This window comes from Lactuca sativa, chromosome 7, assembly GCF_002870075.4.
Source record: "Lactuca sativa cultivar Salinas chromosome 7, Lsat_Salinas_v11, whole genome shotgun sequence".
Taxonomy (NCBI): Eukaryota; Viridiplantae; Streptophyta; class Magnoliopsida; order Asterales; family Asteraceae; genus Lactuca; species Lactuca sativa.
This window is the reverse complement of record NC_056629.2, coordinates 35,516,169-35,535,035: the sequence shown is the minus strand read 5'-3', so window position 1 is coordinate 35,535,035 and position 18,867 is coordinate 35,516,169.

The following is an 18,867-nucleotide window of genomic DNA, read 5'->3' as shown; positions in this document are numbered from 1 at the left end:
ATGGCATATGAAGATCCTCCATATAAATACCAAACAATCATAAAGAAGTCATGAACCTCAGGTGGAGACCTTGGAAACTCTTCTGAGCATCGTTGCCACAATTTTAACGAAATCCATCAAATACCCTTGGTTGACAATGTACATAACAAACTGAACTTACGCATAGAAGACATTACAATTAGAGATTTGACCACAACCTCATCCTCCTCTTAAAGCTTCAAGAATCCCCCACAGTTCTCAAAACACGGTTCAGACGAGTTCAATATATCTACATAACTCTCCTGTCGTAAAATAGGAACAACTCAATGTCTCCTCGAGTACACCTAGCCTTGTAGGATCTGTAATACCTATTCCATCTACGACATGGCCTTCACCTTAGCCATCAAACCACAAGAACCATCGAGTCTCAAACATCCCTTCACAGTGATAAAGAGACGATTTACTACGAACCAAACTTCACCTTATTACAGTTGAATCGACGAGGAGATCACCATCTCCTATCATAGCCATTGATTGGACCACATCCAATCTCTCCTCCCTCTAGCACAGATGGCAAGAAAACATAACCCCAATGGAGAAGAAAACAGCCCTTGTCAACGGCTGACCACTCTACCTCAGACTACAATTATCGAGTCGATCCTCACAACAAATTTCTTCTTGAGTTCTTCTACTCATACTAGCATTACTTCGAGTAAGGTCCTCAAGACCTATATATATTAGCTAACTCACACAGATATGCACCATTCAGTCCCAAATTACTATAGACACCAAGGCCCACTCAATCACCAGTCTCGTCTTGCAAAATCATGGCCGATAGGCTGACAATGACGGAGACAATTGCGACTAACACCAGTGCTATACCATACTATCTAGCCTCCACTAGCTCCTTATAAATCTCTTCAACTCTTCTTGATCCCATTCAAATCTTGTGCTTTGAATAGTTCAGTCCCATACTACCTTCCATACTTATCCATACATGTCCCAAGAATTGCCTCAAAGTCCCTAAGTCACTACACCAAGCCACTATCAATCTCAGATACCAGTGCCACCATACGCACACATTACTGATCGTCCTGGACTATAACATTCTAACTCTCAAGTATAATATTTATATATTTATTTTGAGATTAAGTGAGTAACTCGACGAGTTGTGTTCTTGACTCGTCGAGTAGGGTTGGTTTGGTCGCGTGGGTTTAATGACCAACTCGATGAGTTAGAGAGCCGACTCGCTGATTTGGCGCTGTGTGAGAAAACCCTAAATCCTTGGGTTTATGTCCTATTTAAAGGGCCTTAAGCCCTCATTTCTGCCCCACCAACCACCTTACACCTTTGAGATAAACCTTAATCGTCCACTTGAGCTAGAGAGTGAGAGAGAAGCTAATCTTGTGATCGTTAGTGCACTTTTGAAGGAGAAGTGGAGAGCATCAAAGCTTGGATCAAGGGGAGGCTTTGGATCTAGAGGTTCATCAGGGTTTTCCTTCAGTTAGAGGTAAAAAGATGCTAACTTGATCATTTCCTTATGAGATCTTGGTTTAGGGAGTTTCTAGGGTTTTCTCCTATCCTTTTTGTGTCATTGAGTCCCTTGAGCATGATTTGAGGTTGAAACCTTAGATCTGGGTTGTGGGAGGTCTTGTGAATCCAAAGACCCAAACTTTATTGAGCTAGAGACAAGATCTTGTGCATCTAACCCTTATTGGAGCTTGTGTTGGCACTATGGAGCAAATATGTCATGCATGGACGTAAAGATCGAAGCTTTACGTGACATTCGAGCCTTAGGATAATAGATCTAGAGTTTGGAGTGGTGGATCAACCTTAAAACTTATAAATGAGAATATAGACTGAATGGACTCGTCGAGTCAATGAGCTGACTCGACGAGTCGGCTAGGGTTTTCCCCGATGAGTCTGGACAAGGGTAACTCGGAGATTTGATGCGACAACTCGATGAGTTAATTTGGGTTTTCGCGATGTTCTGAGGAACAATGGGGACTCAGCGAGTTACATAGGTGCACTCGGCAAGTCATGTCAATATGGACAGTTGGATCGAGTGCTGACTTTTGTTGACTTTAGGGTTTGGTCAAGGCAAGGTTTATGGGGACCATTGAGGGGTAAAATGCTCTTTTACCCATCCCAGGAGTTAAAGAGGGACTATCATGAGTTTATTTAGACTTAAGTATTAATTAGAGATGTTATTACATGTAGGCGGGGGTTAGACTATTCGAGGGGTATTCAGTTTCCTTGCTTGCTTACGAGGTGAGTCTTTTCACTATACTTACCTAGAGTGGTAACCTTTGTGCGACAGGAGGGTATTATGTGCTTGCTTGAGTATTGTGTTATATTGCATTATATCTTTTTGATTTATGTTGAGTATTATATTGAGCTTATTGAGTTAGGACTGGAGGGTCTCCACTAAGACACATTGACCGGAGGGTCTTATTGAGTTATAGCTTCGAGTGGCTAATGTGATATGTGTGGTATTTTGTGACAATCGTCAATTTTGAGTCAAGTAAAAGTCAACAAGTCAAACCGATCAACTTGTTTAACCTTGTGTATTGGAGTGTACGTTATGTAATTACTGTATAACTCACTATTTTAATGAGAAAACATCACTTGGAAAAGTTCGTGTGTTTAAAGTTCCTAAGCCTTAGTGCTAAACAATGAACCAAACTAATACAACAATATTACATACTCATCGGGAGTGGGTAAGATCCTTAAACATGACTTAACAGGGTTCACGGACCTTGCGTTGCGGAGCCAAACACTCACCATTGTCACACATGAAACCTCTCTCAATCGTTTTCACTCTATCTCTCTTTATCGAGAATCTCTCCCAAATCTCTCTTTGTATGAGAAATCTCTCCAAGAATGTGAAATCTCTCCCAAATCTCTCCAAGAATGTGAAATCTCTCCCAAATCTCTCTTTGTATGAGAAATCTCTCCAAGAATGTGAAATCTCTCCCAAATCTCTCCAAGAATGTGAAATCTCTCCCAAATCTCTCTTTGTATGAGAAATCTCTCCAAGAATGTGAAATCTCTCCCAAACCTCTCTCAAAAGTTTCCGTAACTCTTTGAAGTCATACGGTTCATTTCGACCCTTAACCGGGTCAAAAACTGCTTAAAACGGGGTAAAAACGAATAAAATAGGCTTAAGGACCCGAAACCCTCTTATTAGGGCTGAAGCCTCTTAGGACCCGAAAGTCCTCTTAGGGACCGAAACCAAGAGGACCGAACATCTGCTGAACCGAAAGCCTTCTCGGAACCGAACCCGAAGGGTCCTCTCAGGACCGAACCTCGCACACACACCCGAACCCGAAGGTACTGTTCACTTCGGTCCATTTCGGTTCTGATGCCTTTGGACCGAGCCCTTCGCTTCCTGCTTACCTTCGCTTCCTTTCGCTTCCGGCTCAGCATCAGAGGGGACCGAACCTCGGCCTGGACCGAGAGGTCTCGCTGGGAAGCTTCTTTTCTCCCGGTTTTCGTCTAGTTTTGCGTTTCAGACCCGATTTTAATTGTTTTAACACGGGATTTTCACCCAAAACTTTATTTTCACATATAAAACCCCTTAGTTATTGATTAATCACGTTTTTAAGGATAAAACATTATCCAAGAAGAGTGGGTGAAGTACAAAGGTGGAGTGTTGACTTTCCTTTATTCTATGACACAAGCAACCCCCATACCCACTCAATGCCTAACCCACACTCCTCCCCACCATACCTTGTCACTTCCTTGTACTTTTACCTCTCTCACAAGCCATCCCCATGTTTTTAGGGTTGGTCACTCAACCTCTCTCCTCATTTTCTTTCAATTGCTCTCATTTCACCAAAGATCCAACTCCACTTTTCTCTCAAACTTTTCTCTCTAATTCGAGATCCCAATGCTGATCATCAAGTGTTCTCCCACTCTTGGTAAGTATAATCCATCCTTCTTGTGATTAATACACTTCATTCTAATCCAATCATCGATTCCTTACACAAACATCATCACGTTCATGTTAGATCTTCGAATCTCCAAGTGTTCTTGAGTTAAACACTTCCATTCTTCAACAATCATCTACTGAAATCACTCAAGGTGAGTTCATACCCCTACATTTTCATGTTTTCTCAAGTTTTAAAGGGGGAATACAAGTTAAAACACCAAGAACATAACTAAACTTTTCTAACAGCCTTCATCAGAAAAGTTGGACTCCATTCACGGACTGTTTTTGACAACTTAAACATTTTTGTTTTCAAAACTGTTTTAGGTGTAAGTAGTTCCAGTTCTTATCTTTAAAATGACTACTTCCACATCTCCATACGATTTTTCTACAATTTATGGTGATTTTTACAAAACTGCCTATCATTTCAAACATCAATCCGGGCCAGTCTGTGATTATGGACTTGTTCACACAAGTTAGAAGTCACTAAAAATTATGAGAAAATTTATGAACAAACTAGACTCATTTTCCAAACTCTTAGAATTTGAAGAACTTGATTTGGACATTTTATGATTTTTCTACAAATATTCTAATAACAGTTACAAAAAAACGTTAACAACAGAAAAACACTATCAATTTCATTTCACCTTGTAACATGTTGAGCAAGGTATATATTATTATGTGATTATGTGTTGTTGCAATATATGACATTATTGTCTTAGCATATAGATATACATCAGTTAACCAATGGATTTTTGGTAGATAAGGCATAGAAATAACAAGGTGTTATAATCGAATTACATCCATTACATACAAACGTTTGAATAAACTATGTTAAGCATAGTTTATGTACATAGCTACTACTACCCTTGTTTTGATAAACTATAATAGGTATGGTTTATGTTTCTATCAATACAATAAACACTTTTCAGAAGTTTTATTCCTACAGAAGAAGGTTCTATTCTCACACACACACTACACGTAAACTTGTTAACTTAAGTTGTGAGACATACTCTCCCCGTACGTTCGAGTACGGGATATCAATTCCTGTAAGTTACAACCAGAATCTCTTGTAAGGAGAGCGTGATAATTATGTATAAATCTATATTGGGGTTGACATCCCACACCTCGCTGCTAGCTACAGCCGAACCGGCAGGTCTGCGGGTGACAAGAGTCATAGGATCAGGGCGTCTGAAAGACGTTGTGCAGGTTACCTCTAGTCATAGTATGGTTATAGCGGCTCACATAGGAAGTTAACAATACATAAAGTTTACGAGAATTTTTATAGATCAAAAGGGGTTTTATTTCGAATTAAAATCACTTTTACATCAATAATTACAGATTTTAATGTATACTTTTGGTCTTGGTATTTAAGACTACACATCATTCATTTCGGGATTCTTCTCAAATTAAAAAGGGTTTTATGCCAATTTAAAACCACCTTTATATCTTTAAGTATGGCAAATACTTGTTAATTCTCGGTCCTGGTATTTCGGACCACATAACTTTTATAAGGAAAATATTGGATTTTTCTTGGTAACATGCATCTCTTTACTAAGATCGATTTTCAAGCTCTTACTATCAAAAGCTTATGAACTCACCAACCTTTGTGTTGACGCTCTTTCAAAACTACTTGTATTCTCAGGAAATCGCTAAACAGGTAACAAAGTGCTTTTGAGGATGGGACGTTGAGGCGTCAAACTTATCATATTTTGTCAACATATTGTAATTGAATTTGAAACATGTAATTCATACAACGATGTAACTCTTTCAATTATATATATGTTGGTTGTGTTTACTTTCATCACTATTGCCATTATTGTTATGATACTATACATGAAGTCCTCCACCCCCGGACGTTTCCGCCATCCTTGGTTTGGGGGTGTGACAGATTTTGGGGAACTCACTAAGCTTTGTGCTTACTGTGTTATGTGTGATGTGTTTCAGGTACTTCTTAGGATCACGGGAAGGCACCGGCTTGATTGTACTCACCGATTCGAGACTATGTGGATGATTCTGGGATAGTGACATTTTATGTGGATTTGTGTTGATACTTGAGACAATTATGTTTTTGAGAAAGATATTATGAGTTTTTATGTGTTTTAAAAATGAAAATTTTGGTTTGAAAATTTACGTCGTTACATGGACCTTCTCTCTCTAGGATTCTTCTCACACATGAGAACACACTAGAATGCTTTTCTACGAACTCTACCACTTCTAGGTGTATCAGAACACTCAAACGCTTAGAGAACCCACCACAACCGCCTAGATTCCCAACTCAGAGTTCTTCATTCATAAGTGATCACACCAACACACTCTAACACTCCCTTGAGATCACTAAGTATACTTACCCAACCTGCTATCAGCCACAAAATAAACTTCTACCAATGTCAATTAACTATCTTATGAATATAATTGCATGCATCAAAACTTAGATAATCTTTCCCCTAGAAGTCCCAATCCCACAACAGCTAGACTCATACGAGAGCTTCACAATAGGGTTGAATCAGTTATTCTAAAATTATTTAACATTTGCATCTTGTAACTCAACATATTCACTTAATAGCTAACTAACATTGGTATAAGTTTCACGTAGCACAAAGGAAGCAACTTTCGAGTAGAAAAATCAATGAGCAAAAATGTATCGTAAGGATCAGGTAATTCTAACATGCAATTCCTGAGGATCCTTGGCCTACAGACTATCTTGCATCTCTAACAGCTCATAATATATTACATACAAAAGGCATTTCTCCTAAGAAAGCACTTTAGCATGCAACCTTTAGTAGATACTTAACCTAAATTATAGCAGGCATGTCATACTATAATACATATAACAACAAGTAAAAATATCATATAAAGCAATTATGTATATTTTGTAAGGTAATGTGAGGTATTCTTGGCTTATGAGATGGAGAGCGCATGAAAGACAATGTATCTTTCTGATGTGGAGGTTGATAGGCCCTGGCAAGTTGTCGGGTTTACTGCTACAGTGGGAGGTAGAGTTCCATATTGGTCTCATTCATGGGGCGACTCCAATAGCCAAGACGCCATATCAGTTAGGTCTTTTTATGTGCATGAGGGACAAATAAACATAACAAAATCAAACAGTAAGGATGATCTAAGGGCGAAAAATAAGTTAGAGACCAAACATGTAATTTTGACAAACAAGAGGGACAATTTCAATAATTTGTTCAATTTTTTATAAAAAAACTTTTAAAAAAGATTAACCATTGGGTGAGTCATTTAATTAGAGGTTAAAGTTATTGAAATGATGATGTGATAGTGGTTTTAAGTCTTAAGTTTTGTAATTCACTCTAAATTTTGTATACAATCCTTTACAACAATGGTTTTTTTGTCATATTTTGCTTTGGTTACATATGGTTAAAGTGGCTTGAGAGAAAAATAATAATTTGATTTAAAATAAAAGCTATGATTAGCCATTTATCATGTTAGATTCAATTATATAGTTATATTTGATATTCCTCTTTCAACTTTTAACCTTATTACTCATGGTTAAATATATTATAACTTTTAAATGGATTGATATAGATGTATTTTTCATATTTCAAACTTATAACTATTAATTTTAGTTATATCTTCTAATGGAATCTTACATTTATGATCTTACAAAGTGGAAATGAAAAATGATAATAGGTGAGATATTATCTTGACAATATCATATAAAATAGTATGAAAAATAACCTATTATTATAGTTTAGTCTAAGAGCTTCCACAATAGTGAGTTTAATAGGAGAGTTGAATGAGGTGGCAAGTCCATATGTCACCTTGGCGTTTAATGGATTTAGAGTTCAATGGCCATTGAACTCTTCAATGGGAAACATGAAAGTTTTAGTTCTTAAATATTTACTATAAATTACATTTTGTAACATTCTATTGAATTTTGTAGAGTTCAATGTATTGTAGAGAAAAATATAATAGAATTGTATGGATTGTATAATGATGATGTGGCAATCTATTGAACTCTATGAAGTTCAATGCATTGTGGATGCCCTAAGGCCATATCTAATGATTGTTCAACTAGGAGAATGGAAAGTTTAGTCCCTTTACACACTCTCTCTTCTCTCTCTCTACACACATATAAAATTATATATAGTTTAATGGAGTTTAATGGAAGGTAGACAGTAATAGACAAAATTATATAGTGAATTGAATATATGTGTCAATGAGTCAATTAATTGAACTCATATGATTCACTGCATTGGAGATTAATTAAACTCATATGATTCAGTGAATTGGAGATGAAATGATATTCTATTAAGTGGCGCTACCTTGGGTGGCTCATTGAGTCCTTGCTAACCAGTCAATTCTCACTACAATGGATGCACATGATATTACTTAAAAATATCGCAATGGCAAGACCATTGAAATCAATACTAGAAAATTGGTGCAATAGCTACAGCACAATCCGCAACTATTCCATAGCTATAAGCGGATAGCTACAGAATTGCTATGGAAAATTGGTTGTAGCATAATGGCCCGTGGCTAAATTATAGCTATGGATTAGCTACAGAATCGCTACGGAATAGCTACGGAATTTTTCGTAGATACTATAGCTACGGAATAGCTACAGATTTCCTACGGAATAGTTATGGAACTAGATAGATACGGAATAGCTACGGAACTAAATAACTACGGAATAGCTATGGAAGTAAAAAGCTAAGGAAATCTGTAGCTATTCCATAGCTAACTTCGTTTTATTTAAAAAAAATACTTCAAAATTTTCCAATTTTTTGTCAAATACCACATTCAATTCACATTTGTCCCAAATACCATATAAAATACACCAAAAAACATCCCAAATACCAAGTTTGACACATTCCATTCCAGTATCCAAAATATCTTACAAAAGTAAGCACTAATTAGCAAAACAAACAATACCAAATGTTTACAAATTCAATGGTTTCAAAATAGTTATCAATTGTCCTTAGGTGGATTATCGGGGGGAGCATGGTGTTGATTTCCAGACATATTCATCATCCTCATAACCATTTCCATTTGTTCTTTTATTTGTTGTTGTTGTTTCATGGTAGAAACTTGTGCACGCAATCTATCAACCTAAAAAAATGGCAACACAATTCAATAGTTAAACAATATTAGCAGTGTACTTTAGTTTATTATAACCATGCATTTTTGTTTATCATACTTAAAGCAATATACTTAACTTTTAACAATAATAAAAACGTACTTATGTTTATTATCAATTTAATCAATATTATCAACAAACTACCTAGCTTTTAACCATAATAGCAACGTACTTTTGTTTATTATCAATTTAAACAATATTATCAACAAACTACCTAACTTTTAACCACAATAGCAACATACTTTTGTTTATTATCACTTAATCAATATTATCAACATACTACTTAACTTTTAAACCATATCAATATACCTCTTGTTGTGTACTATCTGCTTGGGTGGATTGGGAAGATGGTGTCCCAGAAATCACAAAATGTATATCTGATGCTCCTATGCCATATATATCACCCTTCTTCTTTCCTTTTCTCCTAATTTGGGTTTCCTCCCATACCCCCGCATCATCTTTATGGTTTGAAGAGTCTTCTCCGTATTTTTTGACCATCCCTTATAGATACGCCTCCTACAAATTACCAAAACAGTATCATTGTCATGTACAAAAATACAGAGACAATTAATATACATAAATGATAAAAGATAAGTTAATTGTGCTTCTTTGGTAGTTTGTGAGCAATATTCGAGATTTTCATGATCTCCCGCAAAATATTTTTTTTCGCCTCAGCTGTGCCATGTGTCTTCATGAAAACATCAAATTGTGTGGGTGGTTTACCCATCATCTGTTCCTACATAAAATACAAAGTATAATTGATGTAGTTAGTGTTAAAAAAAAATAAGATAATAAAATTTATAATTATGATACTTACTAAGTTGTTACGGTACTCGTCAAATCCTATACTACCCACGGTGTGCCTAGCTGTCGACCCATTAGCATCTGCGACTTTGTGGTTCTGCTGAGCAATTTTTGAATTCTTTCTCCACTTATCTGTGGACCAATACTGTGAAAATAAAAGGAAATATAAGTATACTAATACAATAGGAAATTAAAACTCAACAAAATAGATAATAATGTATCATATCCATTACATCATACAAACGTAGCCACACATTCTTCGGTGTGCGCTCGGGGCGGTGACTTGGGAGGGGGGGGGGGGAGCGGGTTTCCCGTCATTTGGTGCCATGTCCCCAGATTTAATCCTGATACGCTTCATTCGATCCCTGTATCTTTCCTTGAGGACACACTTGAAGGGATTAAATATGTTACTATTCTCTAGTGAATTCCACCTGTACATGGTTTGTAAAAAAAATAAAAAGTAAATTTAAAAATACAAACTAAAAACAAATGAGTATAAGATACAATAATTAATATTTAATATATTGCCTTGAAATGCGAAAACATCTACAGAAGAGTATCATAAGGAATAACATTGAACCGGGGCCACAGATGATCCATATTCTCCCAATAGAGACTAATACACGTGATGTGGATTTTCCTAGACCGAAACCTACATTAAAAAGAACTATATAAGTAGAATTTTAACATCAAAAATTAAAGTTTTAAAATATGAAAGCACTAACTTTTTCCCTTTCGCCTGATGAGGGGAAATAAAGAGTCCTGAAAATCACTCGCATTTGAGTCGTGACCGCCCATAACACCTCTAGAGGTGGAGCCATGCGGCGTCGGTGGCGTGTGCGGTAGCCGTGGCGTGTGCGGGGTCTGTGGCGACCGATAGGCTGCCTGTGGATCTGCACCCTCAAAATAGTACTCCTCAAATCCATCATGACCACCCGGCCTCAAAACCGTTTGTGGTGTCGGCAACTCAACACCTGTATTTGGAAACTGGGGCGTATAACACATTTGTGGGGATTGGGACCTATAAAATATCTGTAGGAGTTGGGGCCTATAATCTGTCTATAGGAGCTGAGACATATGACCCGTCCCTTGAACGTAATGGTGAAGAATCCCCGCCAAGTCTGCTAAAGGATCAACCATGTCGGTTTGTTCATTAATGGCACCCTGGCTGTTGGAGCCTATGACTCCTGTCACTATCGGCATATCGATTGGTATGAGTGACGTCCTAAAACGTGGCTCGTTGGTAGAATTAGAGGATAACCCACCCTCCCTCCTATGCCCCGCACTACTAGAAGAACTGTTGGTACTGTGGCCTTTATCCTTGCGTCCATTACCCGACATGCTGCATTTAATAGAACAAGAATAGTCATATATATAATATAAGATTGATAAGTCATGACAAAACAAATGTTTAAAACAAAGGGATGTCCAAATCAAAATCATTAACAAAACAACGTTTAATTTTAAAGTTTAAAACAGAGACAATGCTTAGAATCAACAAATCCAATGCTCCTAACTGTTGGATTAGTGTCTAAGTCCATAACTATTTTGGTATGTACTTGACCCGATGGTGCATGGTCCTTTTGGGTTGCCTTCACCAAAGCAACTTGATAGGATGAATTATGGAGAGAAAGGATTAAATATGATTTATTAATATATTATGAGAATAATATATTAAAGGAGAAATCATATTGTTTAATTAATATTAGTCAATAATTAATTGGTAATTATTTTTGTGACTAAAAGAGATTAATTAAACTTAAGGGACTAGAATTGTAATTATAAGATAATTGCAATTTGGGCCATGGATTGTCTTAAATCAAGAGGTGGACGAATTCTTATGGGAAGCCCATAAGGAAATCGTCCAAGGGCTTGATTAAAGGAGTCTATGGGTTGCTTAGGGCTTAAGCAACCAAATTAGGGTTTCCTTGTTAGATAACCCTAATTGCCTCACTATATATAGATCCCTTAAGGACCAAAAACGTGGCTAAGCTTCTTGCTAGGGTTTCACACGTTTTTGGGCAGCCTCTAACCTCTCTCCTCTTCATCCTCTTGCTTATGGTGTTTGTGAGCCATTAGAGGAGTGACACTTGTGACTCTAAGCCTTCCAAAGTCAATTCAAGGAGGAATTGGGATTGTTATTACTACATAACAATCAAGGTACTATCTTAAACCTAATTATATGTTAATATCGATTTCCATATGCTAGAATTAGGGTTTATAGTCTTGGATACTTGCATGTACAATAGAGGAACCTAGATCCAAACATTAGGGTTTGTATGAGCACATAGGATGTCTTATGACCAAAACCCATCAGTGGTTATGAAAAGTTTCATATTTTGCCCTTTAGGTTTTATAGTTTAAATTTGAACCCAAAAGTTTTGAAATTTAAATAGTTGAAACCCTTATGTTTTGAAAAATGTTTCAAAACTTGCCCTCAAGTTTTGGAATTTAAATTTTGATTAATAGTTTAATTTTGATGTGTATTTAAATTCTAAACTCTAATGTTTGAAAGGTTTCAAAACTTGCCCTCAAGTTTTGGAATTTAAAAGTTGATTAAAAGTTTAATTAGGAATGTTAAATTCTAAAACCCTAGTATTGTTTTGAAAAAGTTCAAATCACACCCTTATGGTTTTATTAATTAATTAAGGTGTATAATTAAAAGAGGTTTAATAAATCCATAAAAGTTTTGGTTTACAATTTAATTGAATTAAAGGTATAATTGTTAAATTTGACCACCTAATATTTTAAAAGTATAAAATACACCCTATACTATATATAACATTAAAAGTCTAACATTATATATATGTATGAGTAAAAGTCAGTCTTACCGTTAGTAGGCCTCATTCACGAAGCTGGTCTATGAGGGGTGTTTAAGGAAATTTCCTATAAAATGGCGATTGAATGGGTATCCACTCTTACCCACCGCATTCTTGACTAGTGGAGGGTCGTTAGCCGAACGGGTAGGATAGGACGAAACCTTCCATTATAAGTATAACGAATTATCAAAGTAACTAAATGTTTGTATAAAATTCCCAATCTTAGTTACTTAGGCAAAAGTGAATTGATGCAATTCCATGAAATTACACTTTGTGCCCTTGCGAAGACGTTAGTGGAGCGTGTGTGGTTTACCGGCACACTAAATGGTTCTAAGCAAAGGTAGCAAAGGGTGACTCAATGTTTGTCATAGTTCAGTGGAGCGTGTGTGGTTTACCGGCACATTGAATAGGTGACTGTAACATGTGAGGGCACCATGTAAGTTTGCATGGTTATTCACACCCACTTTGTGATCCTCGGCATCCCAGTCACAAACAGGAGGGGCATATCGAGATTTAAACATGTCATTGAAAGTTCAATGAATCTCATAGGATCTAGGAGTTTTCATAGATTTAAAACTTAAATTTCTTTTTCGTTTTTCGTGGTGGAAATTAGTGAATCGTCATTCACTTACCTTCAAATATTCTGCAATTAGGGTTACGGCATACCTCTCCTGAGTTGTAGAATATTGTGTTGGGTCCTAGCCTTAGTATCTCATTTGGGTGACTTACTAAGGACTCAATCAATCAACTAACTTGAATTCGTTTTCTCTCGTTTTGTAGATGTCAAAGTTTGACAACTATGGTCTTCTCAAATCCCGTGGAACAATCATTCCACGTGAAGATGATATTCCACGATTCGATCAAGGAACAAGAAATCATGCTTCACTTCCTCCTCCTCCTACAATTATTCTCCCTAACCCAAAAGTTCAAAGGCTTGAAAAGTTCAAGATCACTCAAGCCCTTTTGGCAAGTAAACATAAAGAAGGAAAGCCGGTGTGTGCACACGTCCTAGGGATGTAGTCACACATTGATAGGTTAAGAATGTTGGGATCCGTTGTCTGTGAGGAAATGGCTATTGATTGGGTTCTTCAGTCACTTCCTAACTCATATAGTGAGTTCATAAGAGAGTACTATAAGATGAAATACGACGTGACCCTTATAGATCTCACCTATATGCTTATTGCTGCTGAATCAACAATGATTTGGCGCAATAGAAAAGCAAAGTTGATTGGTGAATCTGCCTTCGAGACCTCTATGGATATAGACAATGGCAACGAAAGACATGCTATGATCGAAAAGTTTGATCATAAGAGAAAGGCAATGTCTGAAGTAGTTCCATGTCATGTTCCAAAAGAGTCAATTTGCTTTTATTGCCAAGAGAAAGGGCATTGGAGACGAAGCTGCCCTATTTACCTAAGAGATCTAAGAGATGGGAGAGTCGAAACGTATGGCTCTAATATAGATAAAATCCATTAACTAACTCTTTTAAGCTTCTATTCTAGATTCTTAATACATAATGTGATAAGATTACAATTGATGTTTTGTAGGATCGAAGAAAAGAAAGGAAGCTTAAGGGAAGAAGTGAGCATAATCTAACCGTGAAGGAATGGATTTCGATCGCATTTCTTGAAGATTAGATTCTTGAGCTACTACTTAGAGTTAGAATTAGATTGCTAAGAAAGATGTATTAGCATAGTTTTTCAATGAATTGCATTATAAGGACAAAAATTTTCCGCAATAAAATAAAATTTGATTTTATATTATTTATTTATCCTTGCAATGACATATATGAAAAATTGATGTTTGGATGTTTCTATTATTAGCAATAATGGATTTGGTTCTTATTATGTTATTTATGGAAAGTCGAGAATTTACCAAATAGGGAGAGTTTCTCATCGCCCAAGTTTCAATTGGACAGAAACTTGGAATCATGCAACTTAGTTGCACGATGAATGAGAAATTTCATATTTGGAAATTAGACAAATTCATTGATAAAGTGTCAAGTGAAGGACTTGGAGATCGAATACACAAAGTTGCGTGTTGATCAAGTCCACCATAAGAGTAACAAAGATATTTTTCATGATTTACTAAAGGTTTAGTAGATGTGATTATACTTACAAGATTAAGTGTGATTCTAGATTGATTGAAAAAGGTTTAAATCAATAGTAGAACGAATAAGAAGAATCAAGTAGGCAGAAAGATAAAAGTTTCTCCATTCTAAGAAGAAGGGAGAGTACCTTTTATGCTTTATGATAGGTCTTAATGATTAAGAACCATATCTCAATTGATCCTCTAAGTAAATCTTAGCACAATTGTATGTTTAAGAAGAGGAATCAAGGATTGAAGAAATGGTTAAATCAAGAAGTCTATCATACTTCGTTCCAATTACAAGTCTTAAAGTTAAGATTGTGACAATGAGTGAAAAGTATTAAAGGTTTATAACATTCATCAAATGTGGAAAGTTGTGATGTCTTGGATAAGACAAAGACCAACTAGAACCAATTTATGAAGAGTCTTGATAAAAGTTACACTAACTCTTGAATATTTGTTTGTCAAGAAATGTTTATTGACAAAAGGATCTTATATGTCAAGGAGTCAGTGGGAGTCTTAATGGTCTTGAAAAGTTTCAAGAACAAATCAAATAGACCTTATCAATCATCACTAGCACATGAGTTGAGGTTTACAACCTATCGTGTTGACATCATTTTGTTTCTGTGCCAATCCAATCGAGTTAATTATGCATGTGAGTCCTATGAGTTCTCATTTGAATGCATAAAAGGCAAGGACCTTGATCAATGGAAAGTACATTGATAAGAAAAGGTGAGCTGCTTAGCTACTTGGAAGACATGGTGGGCAGCTGTGCTACCATAAGGCAAGAAATAAAGATTAAGAAAGTTCGGTCCATATGAGATTGAATTTGTAGTGAACTTTGGTTTTAACAAATTCACATGGATAGGAACACATACATCATTTAAATCTAAGTGTCATAAGATTTCCTCCTTCATGAAAATGATTGTGAAGAAATGCTTTCACTAAGAAAGATTTTAAGAAGATAGTGATTGTAAAACTGCATTCTCGAATTCAATTAAGGTTACGGTATCCCTTTCCATGATTTGAATTGTGAGGTTTGGCAATTAGTCTTAAATGTTTTGACACACATATGAACTATCTAAGGCAAAGGTGTATAAGTTTAAGAGGCCTTGATAAAAGATTATCAAAGCATTAAGTATTAGAAACATGGACTTAAGAAATTCAATAGGTATTGTTTTTCTGAAAGTTAAGATGTTTATGAATACATGTCGAAGCTAGTGGGAGCATAAGTGTTATGTTTTATAATAATCATCATGATAGTGGGAGCATAAATGTTATGATTGTATGATTATTAATGCACGTATTGCAAGTTGGCAATATTAATTATAGAAAACAAGAGTTATATCCTTGCAAAGTTGTAAGGGTTGTAAGGTTGTTTTGCTATAATTAAGGAAGAGAATATTATGCTTCATTTCGAATCTAAAGGATTAGGTTGATAAATGTTAATAAATTTAGTCAAGGGTACATAGTGTGTTCTTAAAATTTCGATTATGATTACGCCATTCCTCTTCACAATTCGAATTTTGAGAACATAGCAAATAAAACATTATGCGTTGTGTCCCATACGCTTCGGGTATAGGATCGATTGCAAATGCTTTAATGTTTGACCATTCTAAAATTTTCCAAATGTCGAGCGCATTTAGAGGAAAAAGGGACTAGAATTGGTTTTGACTAAAATAATTAAACAACTATCAAAGGACAATCCAAAGTTTGACGAGGATTGGTCGCTTGTGAGTAGTTGGAAGCATGGTATTGGATGGACCATATCGACATAGAAAAGATTCTATGAGTTGTCATATGGAACTTATGGAAATGTTTCCATATTGGATGGACCATATCGACATCATTACGAATAGATAAGATTCCATTAAGAATGAGTTGTCATATGGAAAATATGGAAGCGTGTCCATATTGGGAATTGAATATTAAAAAAAATCTATGTCTAAGATTAGGAACTTTTATGCAAAGGATGATCAAAGGAATGTACTTTGAGTGAGAGACATCATATCTAAGGAATTGTCTTGTAACAATCTCCAATAGAGAACTTTGTAATATCATTGGCAATAGTCTTTGTGACTTTGGTGCAGTGACATTACGAAAGGATCATTGCATAAAATGTTAGAATCTAACATATTCTATAAGTGGCAATAATTTGATATTCTTACACTTATGAAAAAGGATTTGGAGTTGTGAAATGAGAATGATTGGAAATGTGTTCAATTTGATCTATTTCACAAAGTAAGAACCATAGGTAAACATTGTGTGCATGCTAAGAGCATGGGACAAGTGTAATAATTCAAGTAAGAAGTTGATTACCCGAAACGACAAATAATGAGTAATCGATATGGTGATAAATAAAAGGAGTTTTATTTATACTCAAAGGTTTGAGGTCATATGGGATTAGTATTATTCTTGTGTTTCACCTTGCATGTTTTGACTTCTAGAATAATTGAGTTTATTAAGAATAATCGAATTATTCGAACGGGCCACAGTCGTTCATATGTTGGAAGTAGATATGAATGAAGACTGTCGTGAATTGGTGTGTGGATTGTCTAAAAGAGTATTAGACATAAGCAAATGTTTGCTGCAACGTTCATGAGTGCTTATGAATATGATTTGAGCATTGGATTAAAGTCACGCTCACTTGGATCACTCCATGGATTGTATCACGAGTGATTGGTGAGACGATAACATCTTATATTCTTGAAACCGAGATGTGTGAGTTGTATCTTGCGAATCGGTTGCATATTGATAATATGTAAACGCACTAGTAACTTGGTGTTATAAAACATATTGTTGTGTGTGATTCGGTGAGTGAGTGCAAGCAAGCATTGTATCAAAGTTTATCCGTTCCTTTTATCCAAAGTAGGATAAAAGCGATATCTTTGGGCCCCTCGATGATTTAGTGATGACAAACGTAAATGCTCGGTCGGGCTAGGGCTAATTTGATTTGTTCAATTAGTCAGTCGTCATAAATCGGGAATCGAGATATAGTACAAAGAGAATGATTTGAAATCATATCTCATATGATATCTAGAATGGAGGAATATATGATCCCTTATCTAAGGACACTCGTATCTGATATGATCAGAGTTGACAGCGGCTTTGGAAAGCTACGATTGCAGATCAGGATCTGAAGTCATACGCATAATAGTTATTAGACTTATCCAAGTGGGAGACTGTTGGATTAGTGTCTAAGTCCATAACTATTTTGGTATGTACTTGACCCGATGGTGCATGGTCCTTTTGGGTTGCCTTCACCAAAGCAACTTGATAGGATGAATTATGGAGAGAAAGGATTAAATATGATTTATTAAAATATTATGAGAATAATATATTAAAGGAGAAATCATATTGTTTAATTAATATTAGTCAATAATTAATTGGTAATTAGTTTTGTGACTAAAAGAGATTAATTAAACTTAAGGGACTGGAATTGTAATTATAAGATAATTGCAATTTGGGCCATGGATTGTCTTAAATCAAGAGGTGGACGAATTCTTATGGGAAGCCCATAAGGAAATTGTCCAAGGGCTTGATTAAAGGAGTCTATGGGTTGCTTAGGGCTTAAGCAACCAAATTAGGGTTTCCTTGTTAGATAACCCTAATTGCCTCACTATATATAGATCCCTTAAGGACCAAAAACGTGGCTAAGCTTCTTGCTAGGGTTTCACACGTTTTTGGGCAGCCTCTAACCTCTCTCCTCTTCATCCTCTTGCTTATGGTGTTTGTGAGCCATTAGAGGAGTGACACTTGTGACTCTAAGCCTTCCAAAGTCAATTCAAGGAGGAATTGGGATTGTTATTACTACATAACAATCAAGGTACTATCTTAAACCTAATTATATGTTAATATCGATTTCCATATGCTAGAATTAGGGTTTATAGTCTTGGATACTTGCATGTACAATAGAGGAACCTAGATCCAAACATTAGGGTTTGTATGAGCACATAGGATGTCTTATGACCAAAACCCATCACTAACATCAACAAAACACAATGCTCCTAACATTCATCCCCATCATCTTCGTCTTCAAATTCTTCTTCTGAATAATAAAACTCGTTTTCATCACCTCCGTCTTAAAATCTTCCACTTCTTCGTCTTCTTCCCCAATTCTCTCATTCTCGTCATCAAATATT